Below are 23601 nucleotides of genomic sequence, written 5' to 3'. Positions count from 1 at the left end.
ACGGATTCCCCTCTCCGGAGCCCCGAACGGACTCCAGATCAGCCCTCCTGAGAGAGTTTAGGGCTTGGCGGTGGCTCCGTATTGTAAAACGCGATGAATCCTTCTCTCTGATTTTTTTCCTCCCCGAACATGAATATATGGAATTGGAGTTAAGGTCAGTGGAGCACGAGGGGGCCCACGAGGCAGGGGGGCGTGCCCAGGGGGTAGGCGCGCCCCCCACCCTCGTGGACAAGGTGTGGGCCCCCTAGCCTTGATTCTTTTGCCAGTATTTTTTTATATATTCCAAAAATAATCTCCGTTGATTTTTAGGTCATTCCAAGAACTTTTATTTCTGCACAAAAATAACATCATAGCAATTCTGCTGAAAATAGCGTCAGTCCGGGTTAGTTCCATTCAAATCATGCAAGTTAGAGTCCAAAACAAGGGCAAAAGTTTTTGAAAAAGTAGGTACGTTGGAGACGTATCAGGGGGCGAATCCGCTCCCAGTCGTCGGCCCACAAGTCACCGCGGGCTCGGCGATATTTCATACAATTTTTTGCCAACTCGGCAACCTTTCACGAACTGGGCGAAATTTCATTGAAATTTGTACAAAAAACATAAAAACATGCAAACTACGCCTAACTATGCCAAACTTCACCTAGGCACTGCACCCGCGTCCACCGCCCACCATCTACATGCCGAGAAGCCTGTAGAAGCTAGTGTAGTCTCCATCGTCGTCTTCATCATCGCGCGCCTCGCCGGAGCCGTCGTCGTCCCTACTGCACCCCTGGCCAGGGTCGCCAATGTGCGGTGGGGTGCTGGACGGCCCGACCTCGTCCTCATCGTCGCTGTCGAGGAAGATGATGCTGCCCTCCTCGCGCTAGGCCTAGAGCTCCGCGTATGCCCGACGCTGGCGGAGCACCTGCTCGCGGACGTAGTCCTCCTTCACCCACTTGAGGGTGGCCTCGTTGTCGAGGGCCACCATGTCCGCGTGCTCTGGCTTCACCAGGGGCAGCCCCGGCTCGGTCTTCGACTAGACCAGGCGAAGGGAGCGCGGGGAGGGACGGGAACCTGATGACGAAGGTGCCGGAGCAGCGTCTCCTCCGGCTCTGGCTTCACGGGGCGGAGAGCTGGCGAGCTGGAGGAGAGCGAGCCGGAGCCCGACGACGACGACGTCCCCGACTAGCTCCATTCGGCGCGGTGTCCAGGAGCTGCCACGCCAGAGAGAGAAGGACGGCCACGTGGGGTACTCAAGACGCGGCACGTTGCCGGTCTCGATGTAGTCGAAGACGGCCTCGAGGGTGTGGCCTGGCACGCCTCACCACTCATGCGCCGTTGACGGAGGTGATTTGCTCTTGGTGGCAGCACTCGAAGTACATCGTCCATAGCGTGTCGCTGTCGGCGGCGTACCTCGGCTGGTTCCGCTGCTCCTCCGTCAGGGACGAGCGGATGCGGGCGATCTCGGCAATCATCAAGCATCAAACTTCTCTTAGTGTTCAAAATACTCATAGGATTTTTTTACTAATCTTGAATACCTAGCATATTAGGATTATTTAAGAAGATTACCATGCTATTTAAGACTCTCAAAATAATCTAAGTGAAGCATGAGAGATCAATAGTTTCTATAAAACAAATCCACCACCGTGCTCTAAAAGATATAAGTGAAGTACTAGAGCAAAACTATATAACTCAAAAGATATAAGCGAAGCACATAGAGTATTCTATCAAATTCCAAATCATGTATAGCTCTCTCAAAAGGTGTGTACAACAAGGATGATTGTGGTAACTAAAAAGCAAAGACCCAAATCATACAAGACGCTCCAAGCAAAACACATATCATGTGATGAATAAAAATATAGCTCCAAGTAAAGTTACCGATAGAAGTAGACGAAAGAGGGGATGCCTTCCGGGGCATCCCAAACTTTGGCTTTTAGGTGTCCTTATATTATCTTGGGGGTGCCATGGGCATCCCCAAGCTTAGGCTCTTGCAACTCCTTGTTCCATAATCCATCAAATCTTTACCCAAAACTTGAAAACTTCACAACACAAAACTCAAAGTAGAAAATCTCGTGAGCTCCGTTAGCGAAAGAAAACAAAGGACCGCTTCAAGGTACTGTAATAAACTCATTCTTTATTTATATTGGTGTTAAACCTACTGTATTCCAACTTCTCTATGTATTATAAACTATTTTACTAGCCATAGATTCATCAAAATAAGCAAACAACACACGAAAAACAGAATCTGTCAAAAACAGAACAGTCTGTAGTAATCTGTAGCTAGCGCAAGATCTGGAACCCCAAAAATTCTAAAATAAATTTCTGGACGTGAGGAATTTATCTATTAATCATCTGAAAAAATAATTAACTAAATATCACTTTCCAAATAAAAATGGCAGCAGTTCTCGTGAGCGCTAAAGTTTCTGTTTTTTACAGCAAGATATCAAGACTTTCCCCAAGTCTTACCAACGGTTCTACTTGGCACAAACACTAATTAAACACAAAAAAACACAACCAAAACAGAGGCTAGGTAAATTATTTATTACTAAACATGAGCAAAAATCAAGGAATAAAAATAAAATTGGGTTTCCTCCCAACAAGCGCTGTCGTTTAATGCCCCTAGCTAGGCATAAAAAGCAAGGATAGATCTAGGTATTGCCATCTTTGGTAGGCAATCCATAAGTGGCTCTCATAATAGATTCATAAGGTAATTTAATTTTCTTTCTAGGAAAGTTTTTCATGCCTTTCCTTAATGAAAATTGGAATCTAATATTTCCTTCCTTCATATCAATAATTGCACCAATCGTTCTAAGAAAAGGTCTACCAAGAATAATAGGACATGAAGGATTGCAATCTATGTCAAGAACAATAAAACCTACGGGCACATAATTCCTATTTGCAACAATAAGAACATAATTTATTCTTCCCATTGGTTTCTTAATAGTGTAATCCGCAAGGTGTAAGTTTAGAGAGCAATCATCAAAATCATGGAAACCTAACAAATCACACAAAGTCTTTGGAATCGTGGAAACACTAGCACCCAAATCACATAAAGCATAGAACTCATGATCTTTAATATTAATTTTAATAGTTGGTTCCCACTCATCATAAAGTTTTCTAGGGATAGAAACTTCCAATTCAAGTTTTTCTTCATAAGATTGCATCAAGGCATCAATGATATGTTTAGTAAACGCTTTATTTTGACTATAAGCATGAGGAGAATTTAGCACGGATTGCAACAAGGAAATACATTCAATCAAAGAGCAATTTTCATAATTAAATTCCTTGAAATCCAAAATAGTGGGTTTAGCAACATCTAGGGTTTTAATTTCTTCAATCCCACTTTCATCAAATTTAGCATCAACATCTAAAAACTCCGAATTTTTGGAATGCCTTCTAGGTAAAGGTGGATCACATTCAGTCCCATCATTATCAAGATTAATATTGCAAAACAAAGATTTAATAGGGGACACATCAATAACTTTTAGATCGTCATCTTTATTGTCATAAAAACTAGAAGAACACGCTCTGATAAAGGCATCTTTCTTAGCATGCATCCTAGCGGTTCTTTCTTTGCACTCATCAATGGAAATTCTCATGGCTTTGAGAGACTCATTGATGTCATGCTTAGGTGGAATAGATCTAAGTTTCAAAGAATCAACATCAAGAGAAATTCTATCAACGTTCCTAGCCAAATCATCAATCTTAAGCAATTTTTCTTCAATCAAAGCATTGAAATTCTTTTGCGAAGTAATAAATTCTTTAATATTAGATTAAAAATCAGAGGGAATCTTATTATAATTTCCATAAGAATTGTTGTAGGAATTACCATAATTATTAGAGGGATTACTAGGATAAGGCCTAGGGTTAAAATTTCCTTTATACGCGTTGTTACCAAAATTGTTCCTACCAACAAAATTCACATCCATAGATTCATTATTATTATCAATCAATGTAGACAAGGGCATATCATTAGGATCAGAAGAAACACTCTTACTAGCAAATAACTTCATAAGTTCATCCATCTTTCCACTCAAAACATTAATTTCTTCTATCGCATGCACCTTTTTATTAGTAGATCTTTACCGAAATAGGCTTACGCCCCGCTATATTGATATAGCAACCACCCGATACAACAATCCGATCCACGCTGGGGCAAACAGCACAAGCACGCCCAAAAGAAATAACAAGAGAAAATAAGAGAAGAAATGCCAACAACGCCGGATCGACGAAAGCTACGGCACACCGTGATCGTTGCGCCCACCGAAGATAACCACCACGCTCCAAAGCCACCGAGTTGCCGTGTACCAAGAACCACCTTCAAGAAGGAATGCAACGATGACGACGCTGCTGCCCGGACGAGTCCTAGGATTTCTCCCGGTACACGGAGGGTAGAGGGGGGAGAGGGTCACCCGACGCCCTTCAAGAAGGATGGTGGCGCCCGCAGGCGTCACCGCGTTGGTGCCGGCAAGACCCGACATGGATTTCTCCCGACCTCTCGCGCCCACCACCCAGGACCAACCTTCGGCTCCACCACACCCGCCGCCCACCAACATGCGCCAACAGTCACGAGGACACCGCCGTCGTCTCACCACGGCCAACAAAGCGAGGCCGGCCGGATCCAAACGAGACACCCGAAGACAAGGACCGGCAGCACCGCAGCCACGAGGGAACAACCTCCACCGGCTTAGGCGGTAGCAGACCGGGCATAGCAGCAGAGGCACACCAGACCCCCTGTCCGGCCAGGCCCTGCGTGGGCCCGTGAAGCTTCGCCGCCGTGCTGCAGCAGTCGCGGGACAGCAGCCGCCGTCCCTGTCACGAGGAGCTCGCCGGAAACCACCGGAGAACAGCCCACTGCGGCCACCAGCAGGCCCGCCCCGACCCAGATCGGGCCCGTAGGGCCTAGATCTGGGCCAGCCGAGCGCCGCCGGCCGCCGCAGGCCATGGGCCGTCACCGCCGCCAAGGGGCAACGCCTCCGCATCGCCGCCGTCCAGATCCGCGCCGGAACGCCGCCGGCCGAAGGGCTCCGCCGCCAGGACCGCTCACCCGAGCCGGGGTCCAGCGACGGGTGAAGAAGGAGGGCCGCCACCGCCGGACTGCGGGGCGCCGCGCGGGCAACGCCCGGCCGCGCCCGCCGGCGGTAGCGGCGAGGGGGAAGGGGGGCGGGGACTCGCGGGGAGGGGGAGGGGTGGGGAGCCGCCCCGGTCGCCTCGCTCGGGGAGGGCGACGCGGGGATTAGTAGATCTTTCAGTACACCATTGAGAATAATTAACCATAATATTATCTAGGAGTTTAGTAGCTTCTTCTAAAGTGATTTCCATAAAAGTGCCTCCCGCGGCCGAATCTGAAAGATTTCTAGAAGCAAAATTCAATCTGGCATAAAAAAATTGTATAATCATCCACAAATTCAAACCATGAATAGGGCAATTATGTATCATTAATTTCATCCTCTCTCAAGCTTGTGCAACATCTTCATGATCAAGTTGCTTAAAATTCATAATATCGTTTCTAAGGGAGATGATCTTAGAGGGAGGAAAAATACTTAGAGATAAAAGCATCTTTGCACTTGTTCCAAGAATCAATACTATTTTTAGGCAAAGACGAAAACCAAGCTTTAGCACGATCTCTAAGCGAAAAAGGAAATAGCTTCAATTTAACAATATCATTGTCCACATCTTTCTTCTTTTGCATATCAAACAAATCAACAAAGCTATTTAGATGGGTAGCGGCATCTTCACTAGGAAGGCCGGAGAACGGATCTTTCATGACAAGATTCAGCAAAGTGGCATTAATTTCACAAGATTCAGCATCGGTAAGAGGAGCAATCGGAGTGCTAATAAAATTATTGTTGTTGGTACTGGTAAAGTCACACAATTTAGTGTTATCTTGAGCCATCGCGACAAGCAAGCAATCCAACACACAAGCAAACAAAAAGCAAGCGGGCAAAAAGGGGCAAATAGAGAAAGAGAGGGAGGATAAAGAGAGAGGGCGAATAAAACAGCAAGGGTGAAGTGGGGGAGAGGAAAACGAGAGGCAAATGGAAAATAATGTAATGCGGGAGATAAGGATTGTGATGGGTACTTGGTATGTTCCTCGAGGGTTGGGTGTTGGGAGCGACATATGCCAATGGGTGGCTTATCATGGTGGGGGCGAGTAGAACGTCGCCGGTGCCTGGAAACGGGATGAGGCGTAGACACGAACGCCGGCGTACTTTACCCAGGTTTGGGGCTCTCCTAGGAGATAACACCCCTAGTCCTGCTCTGCGGGGTCTCTGCATGATCACTAAGGCAAAGTGAGTACAAAGGCGCTCCTCGAGCTGTATCTGTGGACGGGAGAAGGCAGGGCTAGCTCTCTCCTTTCTCTAAGGTCTGGTCTAGTTCTAATGAATCGGAACTCTTTGCATGGGTGTCCTGGGGGGGTTTATATAAGCCTACCCCTCAGGGGTACAATGGTAAACTGTATGGACATAGGGCCCAGCTGTCAGTCTCTTCGCCTGCGGGCCCTTCGGCCAACTGCTGTGGCCCACCGATTGGTGGGCCCAGCCGACTGGTCTGGTACGGAGCCGACAGGCCGCACCCGCTGCTGGCGGGTCCTGCCGGCTGCTGATTACTGTAGCCGTGCCTCTAATGACGCAGGCTTGGTCGTGGGGTCGTGGCTACAGGCCTGCCGCCTGGTAGGCGATTACTGTAGCCACTCCCCGTCTCGTCTGGTTAATGGCGCGTGGGACCCATGGGAGGGGCAGGCCGACTTCCACGGGCCGGCTTCCTACGGGTCCGACTGGTGGCGCCCTTGCCGTCTTTCGGACTCTCACTGACTGGTAGGTCCCGTCTTCCGTGGATCGTACTGTCAGAACGTCATGGGTACAGGACTCCGCCCACCGTTGCTGACGTCAGGGATGGCATGGCAATAGTGTTGCACCAGACGAAGATCTCTGCGGGTACAATGCACTGTGCCCTGGCCATCCCCCAGAAAAGGGGAGGGAGTGGGCTTTACTGTCGCCACTCCCTGTCCCATCCCCCCTGGTGAGGGCATGGGCTTTGCTGGTGTCGTGGGCCGACTCCCCGTGGGCGGCTTCTCTGGAAGCCGCCAGTCGGAGTCGGCCGGTCTTGATCTCCTCTCTAGGGCTCGGACGCATATGGGCTGCCGGCTGTTCCTCCAGCCGCCCTCCTGAAGTCGGCTCTCCGTCCGTTGTCTTAAGGGGCGCAGTCAGCCCCGATGTCTTGAAAGGTTATGGGCCTCGGGTTAGCCTACCCGCGGCCCATTGCTCCAACAGTAGTCCCCGAAGCTAATGAGACGCCATGGACATCCAGCCGAGGGGCCTCAGTAGCTTCATTCTCCGAGTATTTTGATGTGGGGATTCCACTTGACTCTGCCGGGCCGACTGGTAGGAGTCGGAGTCGCCTGACTTTGACTCGTCCAAAAAATACTTTTGAATCCCCTAGCGGGAACTCAGTGGCATACAAGCTAAGCTTCCTGGACGCCACCCACTTCGTGCCCACCACGTGGCAACCAGTGGCCGGGCCAGCCTGCCTACCCGTTCGCAAAATGGGACATGTCCGCAGGCGGGGCCCGCCACTACCATGCCTTGGCATGCGAGCGGATCCGCTGCGGCCGTGGGGGTGGTTGAGGTTCCCACAAAGTTACCGCGCGTAGTAACTTTGCGCAATAAACGCGGGGGGCATGGGGTAGTGGGTGCAGTAAATCCCACAACCGCCCCCTCGGCTTCATAGCCCACTGGGCTATAAGTAGGGGGAGGAGGGGAAACGGCAGAGCACGCGTGCCCTGCCTCCTCACTGCTTCCTCTCCTTCTTCTCTCCCTCTCTTCTCCTCAAGTCTCATCAAACGTTGCGGCGGTCCGCTCACGATGAGCTCTTCCTCCGCCGTCACGCCCCCGACGACGAACTCCGATACCTGGGATGGCTTGGAGGTCCACGAGGATCACATCGACTTCCTCCGCAAGACGCGTCGATTGCCCGGCGAGGACCTCGTGAGGGTTCTCCTCGCGCAGAGGGGAGAAATTTTGCCGGCGCCGTAGGAGGGCGAGCGGGTCGTCTTCCGCTCGCACTGCCTGCGCGGCCTGGGCCTGCCGGCGAGCAACTTCTTCCGCTCCTTCCTTGAGTTCTACGGACTCCAGCCGCACCACCTCACCCCCAACACGGTGGTGCTACTGTCCGCCTTCGTCACCCTGTGTGAAGGCTTCATCGGCGTTCTCCCCACCATCGAGCTTTGGGGGAGTTCTTCTTCTCCAAGCTCAGCACCCAAGCCACGGGTGTGCCGGCTCAGTGTGGCGCATTCATCGCCGTTCGGAGGTCGGGGGCCGACAACCCATTTCCCTCCATCAGGCGATCAAGTCGGTGAAGATGTGGCAGTGGTCGTACTTCTACGTGAAGAACATCTCCGCGGAGGGTGATTGGGTCAACCTGCCGGCCAACGTGGCCGGCCCGCCGGCTGGGAGACAGCCCAACTGGTCGCACCGGGCCCGGACGCTGACGCCTGCAGGAGCCGGCACCGTTGCGTGGCTTCGAGTACTGGCACAGTAGGAGGGCTTGACCGGGACGGACTTGCTGGCTGCCTTCATGGCGCGCCGAGTGCTGCCCCTCCAAAGTAGCCCCCACATGATCTGCCAGGTGAGCAGGCACCGAGACCCGAGCTGAATGTGCACCAAGGAGATGCCTCATGAGGAGGTAGCCTACATGGTGAACTATCTTGCGAACTGCGACCTCAAAGAAGAGTGGCAGTTCAGCAAGGAGCCGTATTCACGTGCTGCCCCTCCGCCTCTGGTGAGTCATTTTCCTTCTCTCTTTTTCTTCGATTCTCCTGACATCTTTACTGTCGAGTCCGTCTTGCTCGTTCTGACCAGTCGGCTTTGGTCAGAACCCCCTCCTCCAGCCAGCAGCCGGCACCCCGGGGCCGGACTGCGAGTTTCTCCCCGACCGAGCGGAGAGCGATGTGGACGACCCCGACTTGGGGGCGGCGGCCCTGGAGGACGACGCCGAGGGAGGAGGCGGCACGTCAGGTGGTCCGAGACTTGGGGCCAGAATCGAGGACTGGCCTGATGATGACGAGGAGGTTGCCCCATGCCACCAGCCAGGAGCCGGCCAGCCGGGCACGGGCTCATCAGCCCCGCCGGACGCTCAAGGCGGCGGCAAGAAGCGCAGGGCCGGGACGAGCCTGTTCGGCAGCCGGCCGAAGAAGCCCAAGGGCTCAACCGCGGCGACCAAGCGGGACGAAGCGGCCGCAAAGGCCAACCGCTCCCGCAAGGTGGTGAAGACGCCATAGCTGATTTCGGTGTAAGTACTACCTCCCTTCGTACCTTCACGTTTCTTTATTGAGTCTGTCTGAAATCCCTTTGATTTATTTTCCCGACTTTAGGGCCCCTCTCTCTCTTAAGAAATCGGCCGCCGGCTCCATCATAAAGTCAGCGAAGACCTCCTCCACCACCCGGCGGATTGATCCCGCCGCCAACCTCCGGGAGGCGACAGAGTGGAATGCACGGGAGGCACGTGAGGAGCGAGAAGTTGCCCGCTTGAAGAAGGCGGAAGCCGACCAGGCAGAGGCCGCCGCTCTGAAGAAGCTGGCGGAGGCCGAGGCCGCCGATGCGGAGAAGAAGCGCGCAGAGGAAGCCGCACACCGCCAGTCGGCGGTGTTTGTCGTCCCCTTGAACACCGCGCTGCCGCCACCGGAGTTCTCGGCGCAGACTAGGGAAGTCGGCGATGAGAACCCGGTCATGGAGAGGGACGCCAACGTCACCGCTACACCGGAAGTCATTGTGCTGCCACCGCCATGTTGGAAATCTGCCCTAGAGGCAATAATAAAATGGTTATTATTATATTTCTTTGTTCATGATGATTGTCTATTGTTCATGCTATAATTGTGTTATCTGGAAATCGTAATACATGTGTGAATACATAGACCACAACACGTCCCTAGTGAGCCTCTAGTTGACTAGCTCGTTGCTCAAAAGATAGTCATGGTTTCCTCACTATGGACATTGGATGTCATTGATAACGGGATCACATCATTAGGAGAATGATGTGATGGACAAGACCCAATCCTAAGCATAGCTCAAAGATCGTGTAGTTCGTTTGCTATAGCTTTTTTGAATGTCAAGTATCATTTCCTTAGACCATGAGATTGTGCAACTCCCGAATACCGTAGGAGTGCTTTGGGTGTGCCAAACGTCACAACGTAACTGGGTCACTATAAAGGTACACTACAGGTATCTCCGAAAGTGTCTGTTGGGTTGGCACGAATCAAGACTGGGATTTGTCACTCCGTATGACGGAGAGGTATCTCTGGGCCCACTCGGTAATGCATCATCATAATGAGCTCAATGTGACTAAGTGGTTGATCATGAGATCATGCATTACGGTACGAGTAAACTGACTTGCCGGTAACGAGATTGAACGAGGTATTGGGATACCGACGATCGAGTCTCGGGCAAGTAACGTACCGATTGACAAAGGGAATTGTATACGGATTGATTGAATCCTCGACATCGTGGTTCATCCGATGAGATCATCGAGGAGCATGTGGGAGCCAACATGGGTATCCAGATCCTGTTGTTGGTTATTGACCGAAGAGTCGTCTCGGTCATGTCTGCGTGTCTCCCGAACCCGTAGGGTCTACACACTTAAGGTTCGGTGACACTAGGGTTGTTGAGATATTAGTATATGGTAACCCGAATGTTGTTTGGGGTCCCGGACGTCACGAGGAGTTCCGGAATGGTCCGGAGGTGAAGATTTATATATAGGAAGTCAAGTTTCGGCCATCGGGAAAGTTTCGGGGTAATCGGTATTATACCGGGACCACCGGAAGGGTCCCGGGGGTCCACCGGGTGGGGCCACCTATCCCGGAGGGCCACATGGGCTGAAGTGGGAAGGGAACCAGCCCCTAGTGGGCTGGTGTGCCCCCCTTGGGCCTCCCCCTGCGCCTAGGGTTGGAAACCCTAGGGGTGGGGGCGCCCCACTTGGCTTGGGGGGCAAGCCACCCCCTTGGCCGCCGCCCCCCCCCCCTTGGAGATTGGATCTCCTAGTGCCGGCGCCCCCCCTAGGGACCCTATATATAGTGGGGGAGGGAGGCCAGCCGCACCCTAGCCCCTGGCCTCTCCCTCTCCCTCCCGTGACACCTCTCCTTCTCGCAGTGCTCGGCGAAGCCCTGCCGAGATCGCCGTAGTTTCCACCACCACGCCGTCGTGCTGCTGGATCTCCATCAACCTCTCCTTCCCCCTTGCTGGATCAAGTTGGAGGAGACGTCTTCCCAACCGTACGTGTGTTGAACGCGGAGGTGCCGTCCGTTCGGTGCTAGGTCATCGGTGATTTGGATCACGACGAGTACGACTCCATCAACCCCGTTCTCTTGAACGCTTCCGCGCGCAATCTACAAGGGTATGTAGATGCACTCCTCTCTCCCTCATTGCTGGATGACTCCATAGATTGATCTTGGTGATGCGTAGAAAATTTTAAAATTCTGCTACGTTCCCCAACAGTGGCATCATGATCTAGGTCTATGCGTAGTTTCTATGCACGAGTAGAACACAGAGTAGTTGTGGGCGTGGATATTGTCAATTTGCTTGCCGTTACTAGTCTTATCTTGATTCGGCGGCATCGTGGGATGAAGCGGCCCGGACCGACCTTACACGTACGCTTACGTGAGACTGGTTCCACCGATTGACATGCACTAGTTGCATAAGGTGGCTGGCAGGTGTCTGTCTCTCCCACTTTAGTTGGATCAGATTCGATGAAAAGGGTCCTGATGAAGGGTAAATAGAAATTGGCATATCACGTTGTAGTTTTGGCGTAGGTAAGAAACGTTTTTGCTAGAAACCTATAGCAGCCACGTAAAAACTTGCAACAACAATTAGAGGACGTCTAACTTGTGTTTGCAGCATGTGTCGTGTGATGTGATATGGCCAAAAGGATGTGATGAATAATATATGTGATGTATGAGATTGATCATGTTCTTGTAATAGGAATCATGACTTGCATGTCGATGAGTATGACAACCGGCAGGAGCCATAGGAGTTGTCTTTATTTATTTATGACCTGCGTGTCAACATAAACGTCATGTAATTACTTTACTTTATTGCTAAAGCATTAGCCATAGTAGTAGAAGTAATAGATGATGAGACAACTTCAAGAAGACACGATGATGGAGATCATGATGATGGAGATCATGGTGTCATGCCGGTGACAACGATGATTATGAAGCCCCGAAGATGGAGATCAAAAGGAGCAAATTATATTGGCCATATCATGTCACTATTTGATTGCATGTGATGTTTATCATTTTTACATCTTATTTGCTTAGAACGATGGTAGCTTAAATAAGATGATCCCTCGTAATAATTTCAAGAAAGTGTTCCCCCTAACTGTGCACCGTTGCGAAGGTTCGTTGTTTCGAAGCACCACGTGATGATCGGGTGTGATAGATTCTAACGTTCGAATACAACGGGTGTAAGCCAGATTTACACACGCAATACACTTAGGTTGACTTGACGAGCCTAGCATGTACAGACATGGCCTCGGAACGCGGAAGACTGAAAGGTCGAGCATGAGACGTATAGAAGATACGATCAACATGAAGATGTTCACCGATGTTGACTAGTCCGTCTCACGTGATGATCGGACACGGCCTAGTTGACTCGGATCATGTTTCAGTTAGATGACTAGAGGGATGTCTATCTGAGTGGGAGTTCATTGAATAATTTGATTAGATGAACTTAATTATCATGAACTTAGTCTAAAATCTTTACACTATGTCTTGTAGATCAAATGGCCCACGCTAATGTTGCCCTCAACTTCAACGCATTCCTAGAGAAAACCAAGCTGAAAGATGATGGCAGCAACTATACGGACTGGGTCTGGAACCTGAGGATCATCCTCATAGCTGCCAAGAAAGATTATGTCCTAGAAGCACCGCTAGGTGACGCACCCATCCTAGAGAACCAAGACGTTATGAACGCTTGGCAGTCATGTGCTGATGATTACTCCCTTGTTCAGTGCGGCATGCTTTACAACTTAGAACCGGGGCTCCAAAAGCGTTTTGAGAGACATGGAGCATATGAGATGTTCGAAGAGCTGAAAATGGTTTTCCAAGCTCATGCCCGGGTCGAGAGATATGAAGTCTCCGACAAGTTCTTCAGTTGTAAGATGGAGGAAAATAGTTTTGTCAGTGAGCACATACTCAAAATGTCTGGGTTGCATAACCGCTTGACTCAGCTGGGAATTAATCTCCCGGATGACGCGGTCATTGACAGAATCCTTCAGTCGCTTCCACCGAGCTACAAGAGCTTTGTGATGAACTTCAATATGCAGGGGATGGAAAAGACCATTCCTGAGGTATATTCAATGCTGAAATCAGCAGAGGTGGAAATCAAAAAGGAACATCAAGTGTTGATGGTGAATAAAACCACTAAGTTCAAGAAAGGCAAGGGTAAGAAGAACTTCAAGAAGGACGACAAGGGAGTTGCCGCGCCCGGTAAGCAAGCTGCCGGGAAGAAGTCAAAGAATGGACCCAAGCCTGAGACTGAGTGTTTTTATTGCAAGGGAAGTGGTCACTGGAAGCGGAACTGCCCCAAATACTTAGCGGACAAGAAGGCCGACAACACTAAAGGTATATGTGATATACATGTAATTGATGTGTACCTTACCAGTACTCGTAGTAGCTCCTGGGTATTTGATACCGGTGCGGTTGCTCACATTTGTAACTCAAAGCAGGAGCTGCGGAATAAGCGGAGACTGGCGAAGGACGAGGTGATGATGCGCGTCGGGAATGGTTCCAAGGTCGATGTGATCGTCGTCGGCACGCTGCCTCTACATTTACCTACGGGATTAGTTTTAAACCTCAATAATTGCTATTTAGTGCCAGCTTTGAGCATGAACATTGTATTAGGATCTCGTTTAATTCGAGATGGCTACTCATTTAAATCCGAGAATAATGGTTGTTCTATTTATATGAGAGATATGTTTTATGGTCATGCTCCGCTGGTGAATGGTTTATTCTTAATGAATCTCGAGCGTAATGTTACACATATTCATAGTGTGAATACCAAAAGATGTAAGGATGATAATGATAGTCCCGCATACTTGTGGCACTACCGCCTTGGTCACATAGGTGTCAAACGCATGAAGAAGCTCCATGCAGATGGACTTTTGGAGTCTCTTGATTACGAATCATTTGACACGTGCGAACCATGCCTCATGGGTAAAATGACCAAGACTCCGTTCTCAGGAACAATGGAGCGAGCAACCAACTTATTGGAAATCATACATACTGATGTGTGCGGTCCAATGAGTGTTGAGGCTCGCGGTGGCTATCGTTATATTCTCACCCTCACTGATGACTTGAGTAGATATGGGTATGTCTACTTAATGAAACACAAGTCTGAACCTTTGAAAAGTTCAAGGAATTTCAGAGTGAGGTTGAGAATCAACGTGACAGGAAAATCAAGTTCTTGTGATTAGATCGTGGGGAAGAATACTTGAGTCACGAATTTGGCACACACTTAAGAAAATGTGGAATAGTTTCACAACTCACGCCGCCTGGAACACCTCAGCGTAATGGTGTGTCCGAACATCGTAATCGCACTCTATTGGATATGGTGCGATCTATGATGTCTCTTACCGATTTACCGTTGTCATTTTGGGGCTATGCTTTAGAGACTGCCGCATTCACTTTAAATAGGGCTCTGTCGAAATCCGTTGAGACGACACCGTATGAATTATGGTTTGGGAAGAAACCTAAGCTGTCGTTTCTAAAAGTTTGGGGATGCGATGCTTATGTGAAGAAACTTCAACCTGAAAAGCTCGAACCCAAGTCGGAAAAATGCGTCTTCATAGGATACCCTAAAGAAACTATTGGGTATACCTTCTACCTCAGATCTGAAGGCAAGATCTTTGTTGCCAAGAATGGATCCTTTCTAGAGAAAGAGTTTCTCTCGAAAGAAATAAGTGGGAGGAAAGTAGAACTCGATGAAGTATTACCTCTTGAACCGGTAAGTGGCGCAGCTCAAGAAATTGTTCCTGAGGTGCCTGCACCGACTAGAGAGGAAGTTAATGATGATGATCATGAAACTTTAGGTAAAGTTGCTACTGAACTTCGTAGATCCACAAGGATACGTTCCACACCAGAATGGTATGGCAACCCTGTCCTGGAAATCATGTTGTTAGACAACGGTGAACCTTCGAACTATGAAGAAGCGATGGCGGGCCCAGATTCCGACAAATGGCTGGAAGCCATGAAATCCGAGATAGGATCCATGTATGAAAATGAAGTATGGACTTTGACTGACTTGCCCGATGATCGGCGAGCCATAGAAAATAAATGGATCTTTAAGAAGAAGACAGACGCAGATGGTAATGTGACCATCTATAAAGCTCGGCTTGTCGCTAAGGGTTATCGACAAGTTCAAGGGGTTGACTACGATGAGACTTTCTCACCCGTAGCGAAGCTGAAGTCCGTCCGAATCATGTTAGCAATTGCCGCATTCTATGATTATGAGATATGGCAAATGGACATCAAAACGGCATTCCTTAATGGTTTCCTTAAGGAAGAATTGTATATGATGCAGCCGGAAGGTTTTGTCGACCCTAAGAATGCTGACAAGGTGTGCAAGCTCCAACGCTTGATTTATGGGCTGGTGCAAGCATCTCGGAGTTGGAACATTCGTTTTGATGAGATGATCAAAGCGTTTGGGTTTACGCAGACTTATGGAGAAGCCTGCATTTACAAGAAAGTGAGTGGGAGCTCGGTAGCATTTCTCATATTGTATGTGGATGACATACTGTTGATGCGAAATGATATAGAATTCTTGGAAAGCATAAAGGCCTACTTGAACAAGTGTTTTTCAATGAAGGATCTTGGAGAAGCTGCTTATATATTAGGCATCAAGATCTATAGAGATAGGTCAAGACGCCTCATTGGTCTTTCACAGAGTACGTACCTTGACAAGATATTGAAGAAGTTAAAAATGGATCAGTCAAAGAAGGGGTTCTTGCCTGTATTGCAAGGTACGAGATTGAGCATGGCTCAATGCCCGACCACGGCAGAAGATAGAGAAAAGATGAGTGCCGTCCCCTATGCCTCGGCCATAGGGTCTATCATGTATGCTATGTTGTGTATCAGACCTGATGTAAACCTTGTCGTAAGTTTGGTAGGAAGGTACCAAAGTAATCCCGGCATGCAACACTGGACAGCGGTCAAGAATATCCTGAAGTACCTGAAGAGGACTAAGGATATGTTTCTCGTTTATGGAGGTGACGAAGAGCTCGTCGTAAAGGGTTACGTCGATGCTAGCTTCGACACAGATCTGGATGACTCTAAGTCATAAACCAGATACGTGTATATTTTGAATGGTGGGGCAGTTGCAAGCAAAGCGTTGTGGCGGGATCTACATGTGAAGCGGAGTACATGGCAGCCTCGGAGGCAGCATAAGAGGCAATCTGGGTGAAGGAGTTCATTACCGACCTAGGAGTCATACTCAATGCGTCAGGCCCGATGACTCTCTTCTGTGACAACACTGGAGCTATTGCCCTTGCCAAGGAGCCCAGGTTTCACAGGAAGACCAGGCATATCAAGCGTCGCTTCAACTCCATTCGTTAAAGTGTTCAAAATGGAGACATAGATATTTGTAAAGTACATACGGACCTGAATGTGGCAGATCCGTTAACTAAACCTCTCCCTAGAGCAAAACATGATCAACACCAGAACTGCATGGGTGTTCGATTCATCACAATGTAACTAGACTGTTGACTCTAGTGCAAGTGGGAGACTGTTGGAAATATGCCCTAGAGGCAATAATAAAATGGTTATTATTATATTTCTTTGTTCATGATGATTGTCTGTTGTTCATGCTATAATTGTGTCATCCGGAAATCGTAATACATGTGTGAATACATAGACCACAACACGTCCCTAGTGAGCCTCTAGTTGACTAGCTCGTTGATCAAAAGATAGTCATGGTTTCCTGACTATGGACATTGGATGTCATTGATAACGGGATCACATCATTAGGAGAATGATGTGATGGACAAGACCCAATCCTAAGCATAGCTCAAAGATCGTGTATTTCGTTTGCTATAGCTTTTCCGAATGTCAAGTATCATTTCCTTAGACCATGGGATTGTGCAACTCCCAGATACCGTAGGAGTGCTTTGGGTGTGCCAAACGTCACAACGTAACTGGGTGACTATAAAGGTACACTACAGGTATCTCTGAAAGTGTCTGTTGGGTTGGCACGAATCAAGATTGGGATTTGTCACTCCGTACGACGGAGAGGTATCTCTGGGCCCACTCGGTAATGCATCATCATAATGAGCTCAATGTGACCAAGTGGTTGATCACGGTATCATGCATTATGGTACGAGTAAAGTGACTTGCCGGTAACGAGATTGAACGAGGTATTGGGATACCGACGATCGAGTCCCGGGCAAGTAACGTACCGATTGACAAAGGGAATTGTGTACGGATTGATTGAATCCTCGACATCGTGGTTCATCCGATGATATCATCAAGGAGCATGTGGGAGCCAACATGGGTATCCAGATCCCGCTGTTGGTCATTGACCGAAGAGTCGTCTCGGTCATGTCTGCGTGTCTCCCGAACCCGTAGGGTCTACACACTTAAGGTTCGGTGACGCTAGGGTTGTTGAGATATTAGTATACGGTAACCCAAAAGTTGTTCGGGGTCTCCGATGAGATCCCGGACGTCATGAGGAGTTCCGGAATGGACCGGAGGTGAAGGTTTATATATATGAAGTCAAGTTTCGGCCATCGGGAAAGTTTCGGGGTAATCAGTATTGTACCGGGACCACCGGAAGGGTCCCGGGGGTCCACCGGGTGGGGCCACCTATCCCGGAGGGCCCCATGGGCTGAAGTGGGAGGGGAACCATCCCTAGTGGGCTGGTGCGCCCCCTGGGCCTCCCCCTACGCCTAGGGTTGGAAACCCTAGGGGTGGGGGGCGCCCCACTTGGCTTGGGGGGGCAAGCCACCCCCTTGGCCGCCGCCCCCCCTTGGAGATTGGATCTCCTAGGGCCGGCGCCCCCCCCCCTTGGAGATTGGATCTCCTAGGGCCGGCGCCCCCCCCTAGGGACCCTATATATAGTGGGGGGAGGGAGGGCAGTCGCACCCTAGCCCCTGGCCTCTCCCTCCCGTGACACCTCTCCTTCTCGCAGTGCTCGGTGAAGCCCTGCCGAGATCGCCGTAGTTTCCACCACCACGTCGTCGTGCTGCTGGATCTCCTTCAACCTCTCCTTCCCCCTTGCTGGATCAAGTTGGAGGAGACGTCTTCCCAACCATACGTGTGTTGAACGCGGAGGTGCCGTCCGTTCGGCGCTAGGTCATCGGTGATTGGGATCACGACGAGTACGACTCCATCAACCCCGTTCTCTTGAACGCTTCCGCGCGCGATCTACAAGGGTATGTAGATGCACTCCTATCTCCCTTGTTGCTGGATGACTCCATAGATTGATCTTGGTGATGCGTAGAAAATTTTAAAATTCTGCTACGTTCCCCAACATGCCACCCTCCGGAGGCACGCCAGGCGGACAACCGGCGGACCCGACAGTGCCGCCAACCGGAGGTGCAGCTGTGACGGGCCTGGCCCTCGAGGTCAGTACGCCGACGCGCCGCTGTCTCGCGAAGGCGGCTTCGGCACTGCGTCCTCTGGAGACCGGCGCTGCGAGCTCCATGATCCCGGACACCGAGGTGTCGAGCACCGTGCCCACCGGCTGGGTGCGGGGAGGCGGGACGGGCCCGTTGAACCGGGCGCTCTTGGACGTCCAGGCCAAGCTCCGGGCCGAGGGTTACGCCATCAAGGAGTGCACCAAGGCATATCTGGCGTCACGAACGGCCATCCGGGTATGCATCCTTTCTTTTTGCTTTGCTTCCTTGTTTTTCTTTGTGGGGGCACGCCAGCGCACCCACTGGGTGTAGTCCCCGAGTTTTGGGTCGGCTGCTGAGTAGGCGGCTCGGAACTCTAATCGGTGAGTTCCAAGTACCAACACTTTTTCTGAAATTTTGATGCAGGATTACCACAATCTTCGCGTGACCTGCTTCAACGCCAATGTTGAGGAGCTGGCCAAGCGGACCGCCGACTTGTCGGACAGCCGGGGTGAGTCCTCTTCTTTCTCTATGGGGGCGCGCTGGCGCACCCGCGGGTTGTAGTCCTTGAGATTCAGGCCGACTGCTAAGCAGTCGGGTCAGATCTCCCCAGCGACCTTTCTTCTTTGTTGACAACTGACACCCCTCCCCCTCCTTCTTCAGAAGCCAACGCCGCCCTTTAGCAGCAGCTGGCCGAAGTCAACACCGCATTGCGCGTCAAGGAGGAGGAGTGCGGCCGGCTGACAGAGGAGCACGACCGGCTGGCTACGCAGCTGGCAGAGCAGAAGGAGCTGCTCCAGAGGGCCCAGAAGGAGGCAGAGGACAAGGAGACCGCCCTTCTCGCCGAATTTGCGTCCGAGCGCTCCTCCTGGACCGACAAAGAGGCTACACTGGTCTCCGGCTTCCAGGCAATCGAAGATCTTGTCAATGGTGAGCTTCCCCTCATTTCCTTTTCTGGGCTGCCGACTACTAGTCGAGTTGGCCTTAAAAATTTAACCTTGTTTCTTCGTTCTTCTTCCTTAGCAAACTTCTTCCCCGGCCATTCGGACGCCGCCAATCAAGCCATCGAGGCTGATCGTGAAGCACGGAGGGCGGACGGCGCACAGATTGCCGCCAACACCCCCCGAACTCTTGGCGAGCAGATCCTTAGCATTCAGGCTCGCCTTTGGCCAGCCCATCGGATGTTGCGCCGGCTTCAACGTGTCGGCGCCCAGGCGATTGCCGCCCTATGGCCGGATATGCAGGCACCGCGCACCCCCAGTCGGACTGCCGACTAGCTGGAGGTCGCAGCCGGCCGTCTTGAGGCCTGGAAGGGTTCTTCGGCCCGGGCTGGAGCACGCCGGGCTTTATAATTCACCAAGGCGTGGTATCCTGGGCTAAGCTTAGCCCAGTTAGCCACGTTCCGGCTGGAGGCTCGGGCGGAGCTGGCAGCAGTGGAAGACGATCTTGTCAAGCGCGCCGCGTCGATCGCTGAGTACACCGACACCAGCGTCTTCGTCCCAGAGCGGGCTGAGAATGGCGAGGAGGCGCCGCCGGAGTGGTTCGGGCTGAACCCGGACGACGGCGAGGATTCGGCGGAGGTGATCGACTCAAGTGGCGAAGAGGAAGGCGAAGAGGAGGAAGGAGACGAGGAGGAGGCGCCAGAGGTCGAGGCAGACGGCCAGCCCCAGCTCGACCATGCCTCTAGCAATGAGCCGCGCCCAACTGAGCCAGCTGTTGCCAGAGGTGATCAAGCGGAGACCAACCAGCCGGCCGCCCCGGCAACCGGCACCGCCGACCCCTCCGGTCCTCCGAGTCTGCCCGCGGCTTCCTAGGCTGCCACTTTATCTTTATTTTACCTGCCTAGCATTCTCAATGAACTTGTTATTTTGCATAATTCCACCCACTGGGTGTATCTTGAACTTCTGTTTGATGATTCGGCCAAGAGCCTTTCTATGTAAATATTTATCCGCATTCTATCTCTTCTTGCTTATTGCTCTTTGACTTTTTCCTTTGCCGTTTTCCCTTGGTTGTCGTCTTGCTAGTCGGACAGCCGCTCTGCGGACTGCCGCTAGATCAAAAACTTGGCTTCTTTGGGAAACCAAGTACTTGGCCTTTTAGAGTTTTTAGCAAGTTAATTTAGGAAACGGCAAGCCGGCTGCTAAAGAGTGGGTTGTAAAAGGCTGAAAACCGGCTTTAAACTATGGGCGAGCTTTAAGTCCTTAGCCATTTTTCATATGGGAACCCATTCTACCTTACTCCTGTTCGCCAGACAGTCGCTCTGTGATCTGCGGCTTCTAACAGGAGACGGCTTAAGTGCCACACATTACTTGTCCAGCTGCAGGAAGTCATTTCATAGCTCAAGTCGGCAAGTCCCCGGGCTGACTAGTCAAACCCGGTGCCAAGTGGCATAACGAAGAATAACATATTCATAGGCATAACTCTTTATCATATAGATAAAAGAAGGCAGTCCCCGAGCTCCTCTCGAGGGGCCCGAGGTCTTCATACTTTAATACAAAAGGTAGCGTGATACATACTGCATTAACTGTAAAATCTTCGGAGGAGGTTTGCATTCCATGGCCACTCCGTCTCTTTGCCGGAGTCGTCCCTCTTGCGTGATCGGGGCTTCTGAGCATCGATCAGGTAGTAGGAGTTGTTGCCCAACACTTTGCTGATGATGAAAGGGCCTTCCCAAGGTGCTGAGAGCTTGTGCTGGCCGGCTGTTCGCTGAATCAGCCGGAGCACAATGTCTCCTTCTTGGAAAGATCACGGCTTGACCCTCCGGTTGTAGTATCGGCGTAGGCTCTGCTGGTAGATGCTCGATCGGCTGAGTGCCAACAGCCGGCCCTCTTCCAGCAGATCGACGCCGTCTTGACGTGCTTCTTCTGCTTCCTCTTTGGTGTACATGGTGATTCGAGGGGAGTCGAACTCTATGTCCGTTGGGATGACGGCTTCAGCACCGTAGATGAGGAAGAAGGGCGTGAAGCCGGTTGACTTGTTTGGAGTCATGCGTAGGCTCCAGAGGACGGCTGGCAACTCATCAAGCCAGCAGCCTGCCGAGCGCTCCAGAGGCTCGACCAGCCGAGGCTTGATGCCGGACAGGATTAGACCGTTTGCTCGCTCTACCTGGCCGTTGGACTGCGGATGGGCAACGGACGCTAAGTCCAGTCGGATGCCCTGCGTTGCACAGAAACGGGCCAAGGCACCTTTGGCAAAATTTGTGTCGTTGTCGGTGATGATGTTGTGCGGTATGCCGTACCGAGTTGTGATGTCGGAGATGAAGGTCACAGCGGTCGGACCATTTAAACTCTTGATTGGTTTTGCTTCTATCCACTTGGTGAACTTGTCCACTGCGACAAGTAAGTGAGTCAAACCGCCTCGTGCCGTCTTGAATGGTCCGACCATGTCCAGGCCCCAAACAGCAAAGGGCCAGGCAATAGGAATAGTTTTGAGTGCCGAAGCCGGCTGATGAGGCTTAGAGCGGAACTTCTGGCACCCCTTGCATTTTTGGACCAAAGACTTGGCATCTTCAAGAGCAGTCGGCCAGAAGAAGCCATGGCGGAAATCTTTGGTGACGAGTGCTCTCGAAGCCGCATGGTGGCCACACTCGCCTTGATGGATGTCTTTGAGGATTGCTTGGCCTTGCTCTGGCTCCACACATCGATGGTGAACACCAGTGACACTACGCCTTACGAGCTCTCTATTGACGATGGTGTACGCTGCCGCCCGGCGTTGTACTAGCTGAGCCGAGATCTCATCGGCTGGCAGCTCTTTGTTCACTATGAATTTGAGGATGGGCTGGGCCCATGAAGGTGCTGCGATTTCTGCAACAGCCAAGACTGTGACTTGGACGAGGGCGGTTGGGCCGGGAGGTGGCGGGTTGGAGTCGGCGGTCGCTTGTTATGTTGATGAAGTCCCCGGGAAGATTGGCGCAGTCCTCGGGCCGGGCTCTGCAGTCTCCGGGTTGACTGCCGCAGTCCTCGAGCCAGGTGCGACTGCCACGATTCCCGTGCCGCCTGCCGAAATACTCATGCCGTCTGCGGGGCTCTTGAGTCGGATCCAACTACTTCAGGAGGAGCCGGCACGAAGATGGAGTCTGACTCCGATGATGGCTTGACAGATGGCTTAAGGAGGCGCTGGAGGGCGACGCCGGACGGTATCGCCTAACGGGTGGAGCCGATTCGCGCCAGGGCGTCTGCTTGGTCGTTGTCGTTTCTTGGTACATGGAGAAACTCACACCCCTCAAAGTATCCGCTGAGTTGGTGTACGAGGAAGCGGTAGCTTTCCATGTTTGCGTCCTTGGCATCCCAATCGCGTGACGACTGCTGGACCACCAAGTCGGAGTCACCATAGCACAGGATTCGGCGAATGCCGGGCTCTTTGGCTAGCTGGAGCCCGTGAATGAGTGCCTCGTACTCGGCGACGTTGTTGGAGGCAGCAAAATGGATTTGCAGCACATACTTGAGCTTGTCGCCCTTGGGAGAGGTGAGGACGATGCCGGCTCCCAAGCCGGTGCGCATCTTGGAACCGTCGAAATGCATTCACCAATGGGTGGAGTCGGGCGCTGGCGGTAGATACTGGGTTTTGGCCTAGTCGACGAGGAAGTCGGCCAACGCTTGTGACTTGATGGCAGTGCGAGGTTGGTAGTAGATGGTATAGGGGGCCAAATCTATGGCCCATTTGGCCACTCGACCCGAAGCGTCTTGGTTGCCGATGATCTCAGCTAGGGGAGCCGTGCAGACCACAGTGATTGGATGTTCTTGGAAGTAAGGCTTCGATTTCTTGGCGACAAAATGCACACCATAGCACATCTTCTGGTAGTGGGGATAGTTTTGCTTGGAGGTCAACAGTACTTCACTCAAATAATATACCGGTCTCTGGACTGGTAGCGCTTTGCCCTCCTCCTTGTGCTCTACCACAATGACTGTGCTGACCACTCGGCTGGTGGCAGCGATGTAGAGGAGCATGGGCTCCTTAGGAGTCGGAGCCGCCAGGACAGGTGGAGTAGCCATCATCTTCTTTAGTTGGAAAAATGCTTCGTCCGCC

Source organism: Triticum dicoccoides, chromosome 1A (assembly GCF_002162155.2).
Source record: "Triticum dicoccoides isolate Atlit2015 ecotype Zavitan chromosome 1A, WEW_v2.0, whole genome shotgun sequence".
NCBI classification, from domain to species: Eukaryota; Viridiplantae; Streptophyta; class Magnoliopsida; order Poales; family Poaceae; genus Triticum; species Triticum dicoccoides.
The sequence above is the reverse complement of the archived record's forward strand: the minus strand, read 5'-3'. Positions refer to the sequence as shown.